This window comes from Bos indicus x Bos taurus, chromosome 7 (assembly GCF_003369695.1).
Source record: "Bos indicus x Bos taurus breed Angus x Brahman F1 hybrid chromosome 7, Bos_hybrid_MaternalHap_v2.0, whole genome shotgun sequence".
NCBI classification, from domain to species: domain Eukaryota; kingdom Metazoa; phylum Chordata; class Mammalia; order Artiodactyla; family Bovidae; genus Bos; species Bos indicus x Bos taurus.
Genome location: NC_040082.1, coordinates 97,539,176 through 97,558,245, shown reverse-complemented (window position 1 = coordinate 97,558,245; position 19,070 = coordinate 97,539,176). Strand labels below are relative to the sequence as shown.

General features: G+C 40.1%; 1 protein-coding gene and 1 pseudogene across 1 annotated transcript in view; both read right to left on the bottom strand.

Annotated features, from left to right (window-relative positions):
• LOC113895979 (zinc finger protein 709-like) overlaps positions 1 to 19,070 on the bottom strand; it is a 74,466-nt gene that overhangs the window by 43,457 nt on the left and 11,939 nt on the right. The window lies entirely within an intron of this gene.
• On the bottom strand, positions 15,409 to 17,489 carry LOC113895980 (annotated as a pseudogene).

Here is a 19,070-nt window from a genome sequence, read left to right as displayed (position 1 = left end):
ACAACACCAAAACTAAACAATCCATGAAAGGAAAAACCAGTAAGTGTCCCTTCATTAAAAGGAAAACTCCTGTGGTGGAGAAAGTGTTAAGAGAATGAAAATCACAGACTAGGAGAGTGTCTCTGTAATGTACATATCTGATAAATGATTAGTAATTTCAGATACACAAAGGATTCTTAAAACTCAACAGTAAAGAGATAAACAGCTCAATTAAAAATGGGAAAAAGATCTGAATAGATGTCACACCAAACAAGATACACAGGTGGGAAATAAGCAATATGAAAACATGCTTAACATGTCTTTGGGGAATTATTAATATAAATAAAACAACAATAATATGTCACTACACACTTATTAAATGACTAAATTCAAAACACCAAACATTAGTGAAGATGAGTAGCTGCTGGTAATCCTCATTCCTCGGTGGTGGGAATGAAATTTGGTATGCCTACATTGGAAGATAAGAACTTCCCATGAATCCTTAACATACTCAGACATATAGGAAGATCCAGCAATCTCTGCTCTTTGGTAGAGACATAAATTAGCTGAAACCTTCAGTACACACAAAAGCCTAACACGAATGTTTGTATGTGCTTTACTCATAATTGATAAGAGTTAGAGTTAAGAATGTCCTTCAAGAGTCGAATGGATAAACAATCAGTGTCATTACTACTATAAGAAGATGAAATATTGTTCAGTGAAAAAATGAAATGAGGTATCAAGCCATAAAAACACATGAAGGAACCTCAAAAGTACATCAGTAAGTGAAAGACGCCAATCTGACAAGGCAACATAAGATTCCAAGTAGATGATATTTTGGAAAAGACATTATTATGAGCCATAAAAATATCTTTGGTTCTGAAGGATTTGGGGTTTGGAGGAAGAGATGAATGAAAAGGTGAAGCATAAGGGATTTTGAGGGTAAAGAAATGATGGATACGTGTCATTAAACATTTACCAAAACCTATAGATCTTATAACCCCAAAAGATATCAATAATGAAAACTGTGGACTTTAATACATTAATACTGGCTTAGTAATTGTTATAATGTAATGCAGCAATACAAAATTTAAAAAAATAGTGCAAATAGAAGGGTTATATAGGAACTACTGAGGAAAAAAATTACAGAACCACCATATTCAACAGATAAAGGAATCCAAAGGGAAGAAAAGAAAATATTTGAATCAGCTGAGATAAGCAGACTGCTCCCCTACAGTTGAAAAGGAAAACCCACATTCAGAAAGTTAAATACGTTCTTAAAATCTGGTCTACAAACTTCCCTGGTGGTCTAGTGGTTAAGATTCTGCCTGCCAATGTAGGGGACATGAGTTCAATCCCTGGTCCTGGAAGATTCCACATGCTTCAAGGCAACTGAGCCCATGTGCCACAACTCCTGAAGCTGCAACTAGAGAAAGCCCAAGTGCAGCCACGAAGACCTGGCACAGCCAAAATAAATACATAAAGTAATTTTAAAAATTGTGGTCCAGATACTCCCAACTGCCATAGAACCCTAAAAGTGAGTCAGTCTCTGGGGAAGAAGGGTATGGACCCCAAAAAGGCCACCCCCTCTTCCATTCTCACAAGTGAGGAATTTCTCAGCAGGTTTCAACCCCAAAGAACTCCCAAATTCCCAAACCCTTTGTCAAGGAAACAGAACACCAATCTCCACAGACTTCCCTGTGCACATATTACACGGAATGCACCACCATTATAAATGCAACACTTAGGCAAACCATGATTACAACTTCAGAAAGAGAATCATGAAATCTCCTCCATCTCCCTGTTCAGTCACTAAGTCATGTCCAACTATTTGCAACCCCATGGACTGCAGCATGGCTTCCCCGGCTTCCCTGTCCTTCACCATCTCCCAGAGTTTGCTCAAACTTATGTCTTTTGAGTCGGTGATGATATCTAACCATCTCATTCTCTGTCCCTGCCCTTCTCCTTTTGCCTTCAATCTTTCCCAGCATCAGGGTCTTTTCCAATGAATCGGTTCCTAGGAGGAATCAATGGGCCTTCACTTCTAACTCTCTTTATAGGCTCACAGTGGGGCTTAGTTTGGCTCACCCACCACAGGCCATACTCCCCACTGGAGTCACTTGGTACCATTATTATTACATTTTAATTATACAAACACACTGAACAATCCAGCAAATTCAATCAGTGTTCATGTGAAGAGGAAGAAGGAAAACTGAAATGCACTTGTATAATCAGAAAATCCTCAATGTATATTTCTTTCAGCAAAGAAGATGTTAGTTAATTATTATTTCCATGATAAGACTTGTTTTGTAATTAACTCTATTCGAACACTTCTGGTCTGCAAGTCTAAACTCTGGAATTTCTTTGGAAATCACCCAAAAGTAATGAACAGCCCTCTGAAACTTAACTACAGCCAGGTTAAGGGATGAAACCAGATCTTAAATGAAATGTAATGATGAAATTCTTTTTTTCCCCTGAAATTAACCTTCTTCTTGCCTCTTTGTAAATGTTTTATACTGTCTTTCAAGCCTATTGAATAAATAAAAAATGTATTTACCCTTACTGAAAAACGGACACTTATAGCAATAAATCTTCTCAAGTCAACAAAACCAGGGAGGGGCAAGGCAAGGACAGATCACCCAGGAAAGCTTCAAGAAAGGAATCTCCATCCAAAGGATTTCCATAGGATGACGGTGCCCAGGAAAGATCCTGAGAGTAGAGGCTCAAAGATTTCATGCAACATAGTTTCAGGTGGTCATTCTCAGTTTTCCTCCCATGTAATACATATATATACAAACAAAAAAACGAGGTTTTAGTAAATACCCATCTGGGAACTTCCCTGGCGGTCCAAGGGCTAAGACTCTGCTCCAGAAGCAGGAGTCCCAGGGTTCGATCCCCGTTAACGGAACTAGATCCCACACACCACAAAGACTTGGGTGCAGCCAAAGAATTAAATGAGTACATATTTTAAAAATAAGTAATATAATGTATTATTATTAAAAAATAGACATCTGTGGCTCTACTGACAAAAGAATACATTAAAATACTGAGAAAATATGAAATGCACCACAGCAGGCAAACAGTAGAAAATGCTGTGAATCAGAGAGATCAGAAGATGGTGTTTGGAAATGCGAAGTGAAGTGAAAGTCGCTCAGTTCTGTTCGACTCTTTGCAACCCCATGGAATTCTCTAGGCCAGAAAACTGGAGTGGGTAGCCTTTCTCTTCTCCAGGCGAACTTCACAATCCAGGAATCGAACCCACGTATCCCGCATTGCAGGCGATTCTTTACCAGCTGAGCCACATTGGAAACCCTTGGAAATGCAGAAGGGATTTGGAAATTTAGGGATGTATTGGCAGCCCCAGGAAGTGCTACGCCGGTGAAACCGGGTTGTAGATTTAAGACCCTACTCCCTCAAATTTGAAAAACTCAAGAGAAATCGTATCCCGTTGGGGAGGGATTGGGGATCCCACACACCACAGCTCCTCCCTCGCATAAAGCCCAGACACCGAACCTAAAAAATTTCCTCGTGGTCATCGCACATTCTGGGGGAGACGCCGAGCTGCGGGTGAAGAGCTGCCCAGAGAGGCGGCGGGGTCGGGGCCGAGGTGGCCGCGTGAGGTGTCCCGTGAGAGGACAGGACGCCCGGGGTCCCGACTGCCGCTCCCTGCCCTCAACGCTGCGAGCCGGACCGGACAGGTCCGAGAGATGCCCCAGGGGTACTCGGGCCAGCAGATTCCGAAGTTGACTGCAGGGAAGCCCGGTCTCCGCCATGGCCAGGCCAGTTCCAGCCAGTCCCTCCTCTCCGTCTTCGCACTCGGAGACTCACACTCTTCATTTCTACGTTTCTTCAGTCTCCCTAACCCCTTCCTATGACTCCCACGACCACTGCACTTCACAGAACAACAGAGCCAGTGGCCGACGAGAATTACCATTAAGCACCCTCGTTTCCGGAGCAAAGCCAGAGCGATTGGCTACGTCTCGCCGTAGTCCGTCGCCCCATCTACCGTCCCCAGTTACCTCCCTGATTGGACAACTTCCAAGGCCGCGCCCCCTCGTGCCTGAGTGACAGCGGGGCGGGAGGACGCTTGGCTTGTGCAAACCGGTTTCGGCCTTTGCCGGTAACTTGTCCCCGCGAATGTTTGAATTTAAATAGAACATTTTCCTTTTCTAAGGCTGACTGTAATCTCCCCTCAGCTTGGTCAGAATGCGAGGTCACAGGTGGCATAGGGAATTCCTGATTCAGTTTCAAGATGAAGCAAGTATAGACAAGAGGGTGCCCAGACCAGGACTAGAACCAGAGGGCTTTGTGTCAGCTCTGTGTGCAACTGAAACCAAGGGGCTTTGTGTGCAACTGTGACCCTTGTTTAGAAATGTAGCCGCTTCAGTGTGACATCACCATCTGAAATAAAGAGACGAGCTCCGTTTTAATCTTTGAAATTTGACAAGTTTGAGCTTTCTTCCCATCTCTTCCCCACTCCCATTCATTTGGTACTTTGAGTCCTAGAGCCCTTCCTTGGCCCGGATGGGAAGTTTGAGCCAGGCAGGCATAGCTGGGGGTACTCTTCTCTAAGCAGAGGGTGTGAGACGTGTCATTAAAATATTAGGTTTCATTAAATTCAGTTTACATAGGAAGGTAATTTATTTTAGATCAATGTTAGCTTGTGTCCCTAGAGAACATTGAAATTTAAACAGCTATAAGATCCCTAAGGCAACTGAATTCCTATTTTCACTAATTATAACAACAACAAAACAAACCATAATGTAAATGTGAGATGCCCCTGGAAACGCAGGAGAGACAATGCTCTCCTGAGGTATAAATTACTAACAAAGTGGCCTATAGTTGAGTATGGCAATATGATTTGAGATACTGTATTGTATAAGTGAAATTTGCTGAGATGGGGATCTTAAGAATTCTCACCACACACACACACACACACACAAGAACAATTTGAGGTAATGGATGTTTTAAATAACCTGGAAATTCTTAGATGTCTAAGAGCAAGAATTGCTGAACTCTGCATTGCAAAACTCTTAATGCATTTATCCACTTACCTGGACACTTTTGAGATCCAGCACACATACTATATAATGGACCCTTTAATGTCTATAACTCACTGGTTTTCACTGAAACTGAGTTTCCTCTGAAATGAAGTTCCCTCACTGAGCTTATGATTAACCTCTCTATTAAAAACTTTATTCCTTTTATCATCCCTTTTGATCTCAATCTTCTGACCTCAATGCTGACTGAACACTAATCAACTGGAGTCAGATGACTACAATTGCTGTTGTAGATAACATTGTTGTTCTTGTTTAGTTGTTAAGTCCTGTCCAACTCTTTGCAACCCCATGGACTGTAGCCCGTCAGACTCCTCTGTCCATGGGATTCTCCAGGCAAGAATACTGGAGTGGGTTATCATTTCCTCTTCTGGGGGATCTTCTTGACCCGGGGAATAAAACTGCGTCTCCTGGATTGGCAGGTGGATTCTTTACCACTGAGTCCCCAGGGAAGCCCAGATAACATTCTTAATGTACTACAATTGTTATTATAGATATCATCATTAATGTACATACTCAGGTTGTCTCTCCAGGTCAAGATAAGCTAACAGACCTCCAGGCCATGGCCCATCTGGGCTGAGACTCATAAACCAGGGACATCCTGACTCCCGAAACTATGACTAAGAAATGTCACAGGAGTGTCACAAGATGATGATCAATCCCAGCCTCTTTGTTTTTCCCCCTTTAAAAAAACCCCTTAACTCACAGACTAAATTGGAGTGGATCTGAGATTTGTCTCCCACTCCCTTCCTTGGCTCCCTGCAAACAAACCCGTACTTTGCTGCAGATACCTGGTGTCAGAGCTTAGCTTTCTGTGCTGTGGGCACACGAGCCCTTGCTCATAGCATCAGTATATTCACAGGCAGATGTAACTGCTACTAGAGTCAATTTCAGAATATTTTCCTGTCCTCAAAAAGAAACTCCTTTCAAGACTTCCTGGTGGTCCAGTGGCTAAGACTCCTCGCTCCCAATGCAGGGAGCCTGGGATAGATTCCTGGTTGAGGAACTAGATCCCAAATGCTGCAACTAAGGATTCCAAGTGCCGCAACTAAGACCCAGTGCAGCAAAATAAACACGCACACACAAACTCCTCTGCTCTTTAGCTATCACTCCCAATCTTCCCAATTTCTTCTTCTAGTCCCTGTGCCTAGACTACCACTAATCTTTCTACCTATATAGATTTACCTATTCAAGGCTTTCAAAGGAATGGAATTGTATAATATATGGTCTTTGCAACTGACTCCAGTCACTTAGCCTACTTTTTTCAAGGTACTTCAACGTTGAATGTATCAACACTTCATTCATTTTTATGGACAAAGATTGAGGGCAGGAGAAGGGGGTGATGGAGGATGAGATGATTGGATAGCATCACTAACTCAATGGACATGAACTTGAGCAAACTCTGGGAGATAGTGAAGGACAGGGAGGCCTGGCATGCTGCCATCCATGGGGTCCCAAAGAGTTTGACACAACTTAATGACTGAATAACAATATTCTGCTGGGTGGACAAAACCCATTGCATTTATCTGTTCATCTATTGTTGTTCAGTTGCCAAGTTGTGTCTGACTCTTTGTGACCCCATGGACTGCAGCATGCCAAGCTTCTCTGTCCTTCACTATCTCCTGGAGTTTGCCCAACTTCATGTCTGTTGAATTGGTGATGCCACCTAAACATCTTATCCTCTGTCACTCTCTTCTCCTTCTGCCTTCAATCTTTCCCAGCATCAGGGTCTTTTCCAATGAGTTGGCTGTTCGTAGGCTGAGCACTGAAGAATTGATGCTTTTGAACTGTGGTGTTGGAGAAGACTCTTGAGAGTCCCTTGGACTGCAAGGAGATCTAACCAGTCCATTCTGAAGGAGATCAGCCCTGGGATTTCTTTGGAAGGAATGATGCTGAAGCTGAAACTCCAGTACTTTGGCCACCTCATGCAAAGAGTTGACTCATTGGAAAAGACTCTGATGCTGGGAGGGATTGGGGGCAGGAGAAGGGGACGACAGAGGATGAGATGGCTGGATGGCATCACTGACTCGATGGGTGTGAGTCTGAGTGAACTCCAAGAGTTGGTGATGGACAGGGAGGCCTGGTGTGCTGCGATTCATGGGGTCTCGAAGAGTTGGACACGACTGAGCAACTGAACTGAACTGAACTGAACAGGTGGCCAAAGTATTGGAGCTTCAGCTTCAGCACCAATCCCTCCAGTGAATATTCTGGGTTGATCTCCTTTAGGGTTGACTGATTTGATCTCCTTGCTGTCCAAGGGACCCTCAAGAGTCTTCTCCAGCACCAGTTTGAAAGCATCAATTCTTCAGCACTCTGCCTTCTTTTTGGTCCAACTCTCATATCTGTACATGACTACTAGAAAGACGATAGCCTTGACTGCACAGATCTCTGTTGGTAAAGTGATGTTTTTGCTTTTAATACACTGTCTAGGTTTGTCATAGCTTTCCTTCCCAGAAGCAGTCATCTTCTAATTTCATGGCTACAGTCACCATCTGCCGTGATTTTAGAGCCCAAGAAGAAATCTGTCACTGCTTCCACCTGTTCCTCTTCTATTCTATTTTACCCTTCTGTCTGTTCTTCTGTTAATATACATTTGGAATGTTTTTACTTTTGGCTATTATGTTTTCATGTACAACTTTTTGTTTGAACATATGCTTGTATTTTACTTGGGTGTATAGGTAGGAGAGAAATTGATGCATCATATGATATTTCTGGGTTTAATTTTTGAGGAACTGACTAGACTGTTTTCCTAAGTGACTGAACCATTTTTTTTTTTTAAATTTGCACCACACCTGTGCAAGGGTTCCAGTTTCTCGATATATCCTCAGCTATGTTTGTTAGAGTTACAAGGGGACAACACCCATGGCATTCTTGTGGCACAGGTGAGGGATTAATTCACATCTGACTTAAGTTTGGGCTCCTTAAACCCTGTAATGCAACCAGTTGTCCTGGGGAAGACTCCTTGATTGGCACTGTTTTGAGGCTCTCAAGAGGAAAAAAATGATAAAAACCAGGGTAGAGAGGTACCCTTTCCCCAAAGTATATCCAGTGAAGAAGAAAACAAAACAAGGTAGATAGATAAAATACTAAAAAAAGGTCCACATTTTTAGCCAAGTGGAAATCCAAAATATACTAGAATAATTTACACAACAAGGACTTCCCTGGTGGTCCAGTGGCTAAGACTCTACTCTCCCAATGCAGGGGCCCCTAGTCAGGGAACTAGATCCCACATATCACAAATAAAAGAATCTGCATGCTTCATCTAAGACCTGGTGTAGACAAATAGATTTTTTTTTCAAATACCAAAATACAAACATTTTTTTTACACACAAAAAAATGAAAGTACACTGCCTGGCTCAGAATTACAACAGGCTCAGAATTAATTTTGCCGTCTGATGTAGGGTACTAAGTCACCTTTAAGCAGTTAATCAATGTTGCTGTTTAGTTGCTCAGTTGTGTCCAACTTTGCAACACCATGCACTGTAGCCCACCAGGCTCTTCTGTCCATGGGATTTCTCAGGCAAGAATGAGGAAGTGGGTTGCCATTTCCTTCTCCAGGGGATCTTCCCAACCCATGGCTCGAACCCATGTCTCCTGCACTGCAGGCAGATTCATTACTGAGCCACCTAATTTAACCTGAGATCCCAACAAATTTAAGCAAGATACCTCTGATAATCTTAGAGGCACTAATGAACATAGCATAGAAGACAAATAGGACAGTGTTTCTCTTTTACTATCAAAACCATGGTTGTGCCTAGATTCTCCATGGTCATAAAACCCACTGTCCTAAAATATCCCATATTGAGCTGGGAAGCTCTGAACCAATGACTCATAGATCAAAATTATGGTTTCTGTTACTTAAAATTTGGTTTGGACCTTACAGACCTTATTCCCCAAATAACTTAGCTAATATCAGTTCAGTTCAGTTGCTCAGTTGTGTCTGACTTTGCGATCCCATGGACTGCAGCACACCAGGCTTCCCTGTCCATCACCAACTCCCGGAGCTTACTCAAACTCATGTCCATTGTGTTGGTGATGTCATCCAACCAACTCATCCTCTGAAGTCCCCTTCTCCTCCCCACTTCAATCTTTCCCAGCATCAGTGTCTTTTCCAATGAGTCAGTTCTTTGCATCAGGTGGCCAAAGTATTGGAGTTTCAGCTTCAGCATCAGTCCTTCCAATGAACATTCAGGACTGATTTCCTTTAGAATGGACTGGTTGGATCTCCTTACAGTCAAAGGAACTCTTAAGAGTCTTCTCCAACACCACAGTTCAAAAGCATCAATTCTTCGGTGCTCAGCTTTCTTTATAGTTCAACTCTCATATCCATACATGACTATTGGAAAAACCATAGCCTTGACAAGATGGACCTTTGTTGGCAAAGTAATATCTCTGCTTTTTAATATGCTGTCTAGGTTGGTCATAACTTCTCCTCCAAGGAACAAGCATCTTTTAATTTCATGACTACAGTCACCATCTGCAGTGATTTTGGAGCCCCCCAAAATAAAGTCTGTCACTGTTTCCATTGTTTCCCCATCTATTTGCCATTAAAGTGATGGGACTGGATGCCATGATCTTAGTTTTCTGAATGTTGAGTTTTGAGCCAACTTTTTCTTTTTTAAAAAATTAATTAATTGGAGGCTAATTACTTTACAATATTGTAGTGGTTTTTGCTATACATTGACATGAATTAGCCTTGGGTGTACATGTGTTCCCCATCCTGAACTCCCCACCCACCTCCCTCCCCATCCCATCCCTCAGGGTCATCCCAGTGCACCAGCCCTGAGCACCCTGTCTCATGTATTGAACCTGGACTGGCAATCTGTTTCACATATGATAATATACATGTTTCAATGCTACTCTCTCAAATCATCCCACCTTCGCCTTCTTCCACAGAGTCCAAAAGACTTCTTTACATCTATGTCTCTTTTGCTATCTCACATATAGGATCATCGTTACCATCTTTCTAAATTCCATATATATGCATTAGTATACTGTATTGGTGTTTTTCTTTCTGACTTACTTCACTCTGTATAATAGGCTCCAGTTTCAGCCACCTCATTAGAACTGATTCAAATGCATTCTTTTTAATGGCTGAGTAATATTCCATTGTGTATATGTACCACTGCTTTCTTATCCATTCATCTCCCAATGGACATCTAGGTTGCTTCCATGTCCTTAAGCCAACTTTTTCACTCTCCTCTTTAACTTTCATCAAGAGGCTCTTTAGTTCTTCTTCACTTTCTGCCATAAGGGTGGTGTCATCTGCATATATGAGGTTATTGATATTTCTCCCGGCAATCTTGATTCCAGCTTGTGCTTCATCCAGCCCAGCGTTTTTCATGATGTACTCTGCATAGAAGTTAAATAAGCAGGGTGACAATATACAGCCTTGACGTACTCCTTTTCCTATTTGGAACCAGTCTGTTGTTTCATATCCAGTTCTAATTGTTGCTTCCTGACCTGCATACAGATTTCTCAAGAGGCAGGTCAGGTAGTCTGGTATTCCCATCTCTTTCAGAATTTTCCACAGTTTATTGCAATCCACACAAAGTTTTTGGTGTAGTCAATAAAGCAGAAATAGATGTTTTTCTGGAATTCTCTTGCTTTTTCGATGATCCAACAGATGTTGGCAATTTGATCTCTGGTTCCTCTGCCTTTTCTAAAATCAGCTTGAAAATCTGGAAGTTCACGGTTCACGTACTGGTGGTGCCTGGCTTGGAGAATTTTGAGCATTACTTTGCTAGTGTGTGAGATGAGTGTAATTGTGCAGTAGTTTGAATATTTTTTGGCATCGCCTTTCTTTGGGATTGGAATGACCTTTTCCAGTCCTGTGGCCACTGCTGAGTTTTCCAAATTTGCTGGCATATTGAGTACAGCACTTTCACAGCATCATCTTTTAGGGTTCAGAATAGCTCAACTGGAATTCCATCACCTCTACTAGCTTTGTTCATAGTGATGCTTCCTAAGATCCACTTGACTTCACATTCCAGGATGTCTGGCTTTAGGTGAGTGTTAATGGCCCAACATAAATTACACAGGGCCTTGATGGACTGAAAACTATGTACAAAAACTAGTTAGTAAAGGGTTAGTTATTCCCAGTCCTCCTTCTAACAGCCCAACTTATCCTATTAAACCAAGAAAGGATGACACCTCACAGTGAATTAAGGCAACCTTGAGGTTGTGGTCCCACCAAACAGAACCCTATATCCAGTCCCCAATATTATATAAATCACTGACTCTGTCTAATAAGCTGGTAACTGATAAGTATTTTGATAGATTTGATAAGTCTGTCATAGATTTGATAAGTCTGCTCTGTTCAGTGCCTATTTCAACGGCCTCTTGGCTGCACTTGGCCATCACCTCTGAAGGGTCATGATATACCTTCACTGAGTTATCCTCATGGATCCTTTTGATACTGATGTTGCTGAGGCAGCATCTTTACCTATGGCTGCTTTGACCTGACAGGTGAAATTACATGCTCTTTCATGGACCTGTACATTAGCCAAGGACCAAACTGCTGGTGTTTGTACTGCTGAGATATACTTTTGCGGTAACTCATGATTTTGGAATGTTGTGGACAACATGCCTCCCTTACTTCTAGTGGAAAGGAAGTTAAAAATGGCCTCCACATTCAGGAATTACTAATGCAATATTACCCCCTGCCACATTAGCTATTGTTAAGGTTCTGAGGCTTTTTTTTTTTGACCCCACTGTACTTCTTGCCAAATATCAGTTCCTCAACTAGGGATTGAACCTGTGCCCCCAGCAGTGGAAACTCGGGAGTCTTAACTACTGGACTGCCAGGGAATTCCCCAGTGAAGCCTGTTTGTACTGTTCCTGAATATTGAAAACTGCCTAATGAGGCTAGGCAAATGGATTTCATGCAGCTTCCTCTAATGGATATAAATAGTCATGGTCTGTGTGTTTTCACACTGGACTGAAGCCTTCCCTTGCAGATGCAGGAACTCTAACCCTAATTTCTACTGTGGCTAAAATCCTTCTTGAAAATAGTATACATACCAGAGGAACTCCTCTTGAATTTCATATTGATCAAAAAACTCATTTTACTGGTTAGGTGCTTTGACAAGTCTCTTCCGTATGACTGGTTTTACATTATCACTGTGATTACTACCCTCAATCCTCTGGTTTAGTCAGACACACTAATGGCATAATTATGACTCGGCGGAATTTGTTGAGGCCCTATAAATACCCTGACCAAATGTATTGCCATTAGTTCTAAATCTCAGAGCCAGACCTTTTGGAACTCATAAACTCTCACCCTTTGTGACAGTCACAAGATGCCCAATGCAGGACTACTGCTTCTTTTGACCTACAACTGATAAAAGAGGAGATGCTTCAATATTGCAAAGGCCTAACTACTTCTATGAAAAGTAACCATGTTTTGGTAGAACAGTCTTTTCACAGTACCCTTGGGAAACAAAGACCTTATGGATCACATCTTGCAACTTAGAGATTTTGTTGATTCAAGAATGCACTTCTAGGGACTTCCCTGGTCCAGTAGCTAAGACTCCAGACTTTCAATGCAGGGGCCAGGGTTTGATTTCTGGTTGGGGAACTAGCTCCTACTGCAGTAACTAAAAGTTCACATGCTGCAACTGAAGATTCCACATGCCACAATGAAGATCAAAGATCCTTTGTGTTGCAACTAAGACCTGGTACGACCAAATATATAAATTAATTAATGTAAAAAAAAAGACCTCCAAAAGAATTCTCTTCAGCCTCTCTATATCTGGACCAGGTCTGCTGGAAGTTTGTTACCAAGCCCTTGATGATAACATAACTCTTCAGATGATACCCAATGGCTATGATCTTAATAACATACAGGCTAAAGTGCCTGAAGGTTCTTCCTCTTAGCCCTTCTTGTTACTCAAATGTGACCTTAGTAGGTTTCTTATCTGGGTACTTTCCCTTTGTCATGAGACAATAAACCCCAGGAAAGGTTCTTCCTAACATTGAGGGGAAAAAAGCTGCTAAAACTGGAAAACCTGACTCTTGCTAAGTGATGTTTTCAGAAAAAGATCTTATACAGAACAGGAAAATGTAAAAAATTTAATAAACAGAAACCACAAATAGGATGGGCAGACCGGAAGGGGGAGCTCTCACATCCTGTAATGATAACAGAGCCCATCAGGAAGAAGCAAGATACTTCTTTCCTGGCAAGGACTCAGCCAATGAAAAGTCATGGTTTCTTTATTAGAGCCCTCCCAACTTCTTTTTCTACTCTATAAAAGTGTTCAAATTGCTGTGCTGTGTGAGAACTTGAAATGTGCCCTGCCATATTACAGACTATGAGTTGCAATTTTCTGCTGATTCTGAATAAATCCTTCTTGCTGGAGAAATACACAGTGGTCTATTTGTTTCAGATCAAGAAGGTATAAGGTTAGATTATTGATTTGAGATCTCTCTTTTGTTACTGTAGGCATTAACTGCTATAAAAACATTTTTATTTACTGTTTTAGATGCAAACTATAAACTTTGACTCTTTGCGCATGATAATTATATCTTAAACAAAGCAAGGTGTTTACTACACAAATTAGACCTTAGACTAATAATATCTAGAGAACAAGGTGCTCAGTGCTTCAGAAAATATTCTCAATCATGACAGTCAAAATTTCTTGCCAGGTGGACACATGAGGGTTTTCAGGAAAATCCAAACTGTGCTGGATCTTCAATCTTGAATTTGAGGACAAGTGTAGAAGCCTACAGTTCAGATCAAGTGGAAGTCAAGCAGTCTGTGGAGGTTTTAAGGATATACTTGATTGACAGGGAAAAGAATGTGGAAAATGGGCTGGACCCAAGTGTCCGTAAAGGCCTGTGCTTCTGACTGCTTCTATACAGTTGATTTCAAAACCTGACTAAATCATATTTCTGCTTTCCAAGTTTCATATAAGTTATGCTTTAGTGACTTCTAACATAGGACCATAAGGCAACACATTCTAGAAAATACAGTTCATACTACTCACATTAATATAATAGGATCAAGAAGAGTTATTGCCAAATCTAAATTTTATTGTCCGCTCATAAGTCTCTCTTCCTAATGGAAACCCCACAGTCCAAATATCAACCAGAAGAAATGACAAAGTGTACAGGACAAAAGATTAAGATAATAATACATAAGAGACTGAACTGTGATAAATTTTGTATACTTATAAATAAATATATGGCTATTGTACATTCCAAGGAAAATAGAATAAGGTTCTTCAGGCAATGAAAAGGTAGTTTCTGCTGAGTAAGGTAGAAGATATGACATGTAAAATGAATAAGGCATATCTGGTACTTGCCACAGGAAGCCAGTGAGGAAAAAAAAAACAAAGCATCATTTTTCAATGTCCTTTTCCTTACACATAACTTACAAAATTAGGTAAAAATTAAACCTACTTGCATATTAGAAATAAACTTCAATTCACAGTTTCAATAGACTTCAAAATAGACTCACAAAAAATTGCCAGACAACTAAAGGAAAAATTACCTATTAGTTTTTTAGGAAGTATTGCTAAAGAGCCTCTTGATGAAAGTGAAAGAGGAGAGTGAAAAAGTTGGCTTAAAACTCAACACTAAGATCATGGCATCTGGTCCCATCACTTTAATGGCAAATAGATAGGGAAACAATGGAAACAGTGACAGACTTTATTTTGGGGGGCTCCAAAATCACTGAAGATGGTGACTGCAGCCATAAAATTAAAAGACATTTGCTCCTTGGAAGAAAAGAATGTGGAACCAACAATCTATGACCAACCTAGACAGCATATTAAAAAGCAGAGACATTACTTTACCAACAAAGGTCTGTCTAGTCAAAGCTATGGTTTTTCCAGTAGTCATGTATGGATGTGAGAGTTGGACTATAAATAAAGCTGAGTGCTGAAGAATTGATGCTTTTGAACTGTGGTGTTGGAGAAGACTCTTGAGAGTTTCTTGGACTGCAAGGAGATACAACCAGTCCATTCTAAAGGAAATCAGTCCTGAATGTGCACTGGAAGGACTGATGCTGAAGATGAAACTCCAATACTTTGGCCACCTGATGCAAAGAACTGACTCATTGGAAAAGACCCTGATGCTTGGAAAGATTGAAGGCAGGAGGAGAAGGGGACGACAGAGGATGAGATGGTTGGATGGCATCACTGACGCAATGGATATGAGTTTGAGTAAGCTCCGGGAGTTGGTGATGGACTGAAAAGCCTAGTGTGCTGCAGTCCACGGGGTTGTGAAGAGTCAGACACAACTGAGCGACTAAACTGATTGCTTAATAAGTACCTACAAACTTATCTCACCTCAATGAATACTTGTAAAACTAATTACAAATCCATACAATAGAAAATCACTTTGAGAATGAGTCAACTTATAAAGAAAATATATGCACAAAATTTATTTCATGTTGTGAATTTTCTGACAGCTTACCCATAATAGTACTTACATGGATGATTTCTTTCCAGTAGAATTTTCACATGACTTTGAAAATATTTGTTAAAATTGGAAGTTTCCCTTGTTTTTCAGTTATAAGGTTTCTATCCCATGTACATTTTTATATGGTTTTTTGTAGGGACGTGGGGCAAGTGAAGGTTTTCCTACATAGTTTACATTCAATACAATTCTCTCCAGTCCTTCTGTGGCTTCCCAAAGAAATGGGACTAAAGGCTTTCCCACATTCCTTACATACGTAACATTTCTCTCCAGTGTGTACTCTCATGTGTCCTGGGAGGGATGCGTGATATATGAGGGGTTTTCCACATTCTTTTCATTCATTTTCTCCCTGGTATGAGTTCTTCCATGTATGTGAACATAACTGGGAGTGGTTTGCCATATTGAAGCTGAAGGCTTTGCCATATTGTTTACAAAAATTGGGTTCCTCTCTAGTGTGAGCTCTTTTATCTATTTGGAATGAACTGGGACAAATAAAGCCTTTCATACTTTTTTACATTTATGGCACTATTTTCCATTATGGATTTTTTTCATGGTTTCAACAAGAACTGGGAAGGCTTTACTACAAGTTCTACATCAACAGGGTTTCTCTCCAGTGTGAGTGATTTTATGTGTTCTTAATGAACTAGGACAATCAAGGCCTTTCCCACAGTCCTTACATTTGCAAGGTCCATCACCAGTATGCACGATCATGTGTCTTTGAACATCTGAAGAATAAATAAAGGCCTTTCCACATTCCTTACATTCACAGGATTTCTCTCCAGTATGAGTTCTTTCATGTTTTCAAATAGAACTGAGGTAAGTGAAGGCTTTACCACACTGCTTACATTCATAGGGCCTCTCCCCAGTATGACTTCTTTCATATATTTGATGACAACAAGGAAAACTGAAGGCCTTATCACATTCCTTACATTTATATGGCTTTTCTCCACTGTGAGTCCTTTCATGACAATGAAAGTAATTGGGACAATCAAAGACTTTCCCACAGTCTTTACATTTATAAGGTCCATAGCCCATGTACTTCATCATGTATCTTTGAAATTTTGTAAGAGAACTGAAGACTTTCTCATATTCCTTACATACATAGGGTTTCTGTCCAGAATGAGTCCTCTCATGTTTTTGACAGGAATTTGGACAAGCGAAAGCTTTATCACAATTTTTACATGTATAGGGCTTTTCTCCACTGTGTCTCCTTTCATGACTTTGAAAGGATCTAGAATTACTGAAGGCTTTACCACATTGCTTACATTCATAGAGTTTCTCTCCAGTATGAGTTCTCTCATGTTTTCGAAAGGAACTTGAACAACTGAAGGCCTTACCACATTTTTTACATTCATAGGGCTTTTCTCCAGTATGTGTCCTTTCATGTCTTCTAATGTAACTGGCACAACTGAAGGCTTTACCACATTGCTTGTATTCATATGGTTTCAATCCACTATGAATTCTCTCATGTTTTATAAAGTAACTGGGACAACTGAAAGCTTTACCACATTGCTTACATTTATAAGGTTTCTCTCCAGTGTGTGTTATTTCATGAATTCGACAGTATCAGAGAGAACTGAGGGCTTTACCACAGTGCTTACATCTATAGGGTTTCTCTCCAGTATGAGTTCATTCATGTTTTTGAAAGTTGTGGTAATATCCGAAGGCTTTTCCACATCTTTTACATTCATAGGGTTTCTCTCCAGTGTGAATTCTTTCATGTCTTTGAATGGATTGGCGAAGCTTGAAGGCCTTCCCACATTTCTTACAATCATAGGGTTTCTCTCCACTGTGAATCTTCTCATGCGTATGTCTAGATTGACGATGCTTAAAAGCCTTCCCACATTCTTTGCATTTATATGGCTTTTCTTCATATTCCTGATACTCACAGGATTTTGGTGTAGTATGAGATGTCATATGCCTATTAAAGGATGAATGATGCATGAGGACCTGTCCATATATACTGAACTTATATAGTTTTATTCCAGTAGTTTCCTTTTTTTTGATTATGATTTGAAATCTGGCTAAATGATTACCTTCTTTATTTTTACAGCATCTCTACCATATGACAGCTGTAAAAAATAAGAAGCATATTATTAATTAATGGCTTATTAATTATATTTATTAATAGTTATGACAATGAAAATTTTACCATTTACAAAGAAAGTGTAGGTTTTCTGCACATTCTAATTGAAAGTGAATATAATAAAGCTCTGAAAGATAATCAGCAATTATTAAAACAGTAACACTCATAAGCGGTGATTCTGAATATAATTCCAAGTGTACTATTTTTCATACACTCAACATTTAGGATAAATTTGAGGGAAAAAATGATGCAACAATTCTAAGATTCATTAATTTTAAGGCTGAGCTGATTTATTTTCTTTGTTTTAAAATGTCATGGCATAGACCATCTTGAGAAAGAAGAATAAGCTGGAAGAATCAAGCTCCCTGACTACAGACTATATACCTCAAGAGCACAGTAATCAAAACAGCATGGTCATGGCACAAAAACAGACACATAGATGAATGGGATAGGATAGAAAGCCCAGAAAAAACCTCATGCATTTATGGTCAATTAATCTATGACAAAAAAGGAAAAAATATACAGTAGAGAAAAGACAGCCTCTTCAGTAAATGGTGTTGGGAAAACTGGACAACCACATGTAAGAGTGAAATTAGAACATTCTCTTAAGACCATATACAGAATAAACTCAAAATGGATTAAAGCTGTAAATGTAAGACTGGACACTATAAAACTCCTGGAGGAAGACATAGGCAGAACACTCTTTGATATAAATCACAGCAATATTTTTTTGGATCTGTCTCCCAGAGTAATGGAAACAAAAGCAAAAATAAACAAATGGAACTTAACTAAACTTAAAAGTTTTTGCACAGCAAAGGAAACCATAAACAAAATGAATAAACAATCTACTGAATGGGAGAGAATATCTGAAAATGATGTGACTGACAAGGGATTCATTTCCAGAATATACAAATAGCTCATACAGCTCAATATCAAAAAAGCAAAGAACACAATCAGAAAATCGGCAGAAGACTGAAATAGAAATTTCTCCAAAGAAGACATACAGATGGCCAACAGGTATGTGAAAAGATGTTCCACGTTACTAATTGTTAGAGAAATGCAAATCAAAACTACAATAAGGTGTCATTTCACATTGGTCAGAATAGCCATCATCAAAAAATCTACAAGTAATAAATGCTGGAGAGGGTGCAGAGAAAAGGGAACATTCCTACACTGTTGGTAGGAATGTAAATTGGTATAGTCACTATGGAGAACAGTATGGAGATTCCACAAAAAAGTATAAATAGAATTACCATATAATCTAGCAATCCCATTCCTGGGCATGTATCCAGAAAAGACAAAAACTCTAATTTGAAAAGAAACATGTCCCCCAATATTCACAGAAGCACTATTTACAATAGCCAAGACATAGAAGTAACCTAACTCTCCACTGACAGATGAATGGATAAATAAGATGTGGTATCACTTTCATGTGGAATCCAAAATGATACAAATGAACTTAACTACAAAACAGAAACAGACTCACAGGCATAGGAAAAAAACTTATGGTTACAACAGCAGAAAGG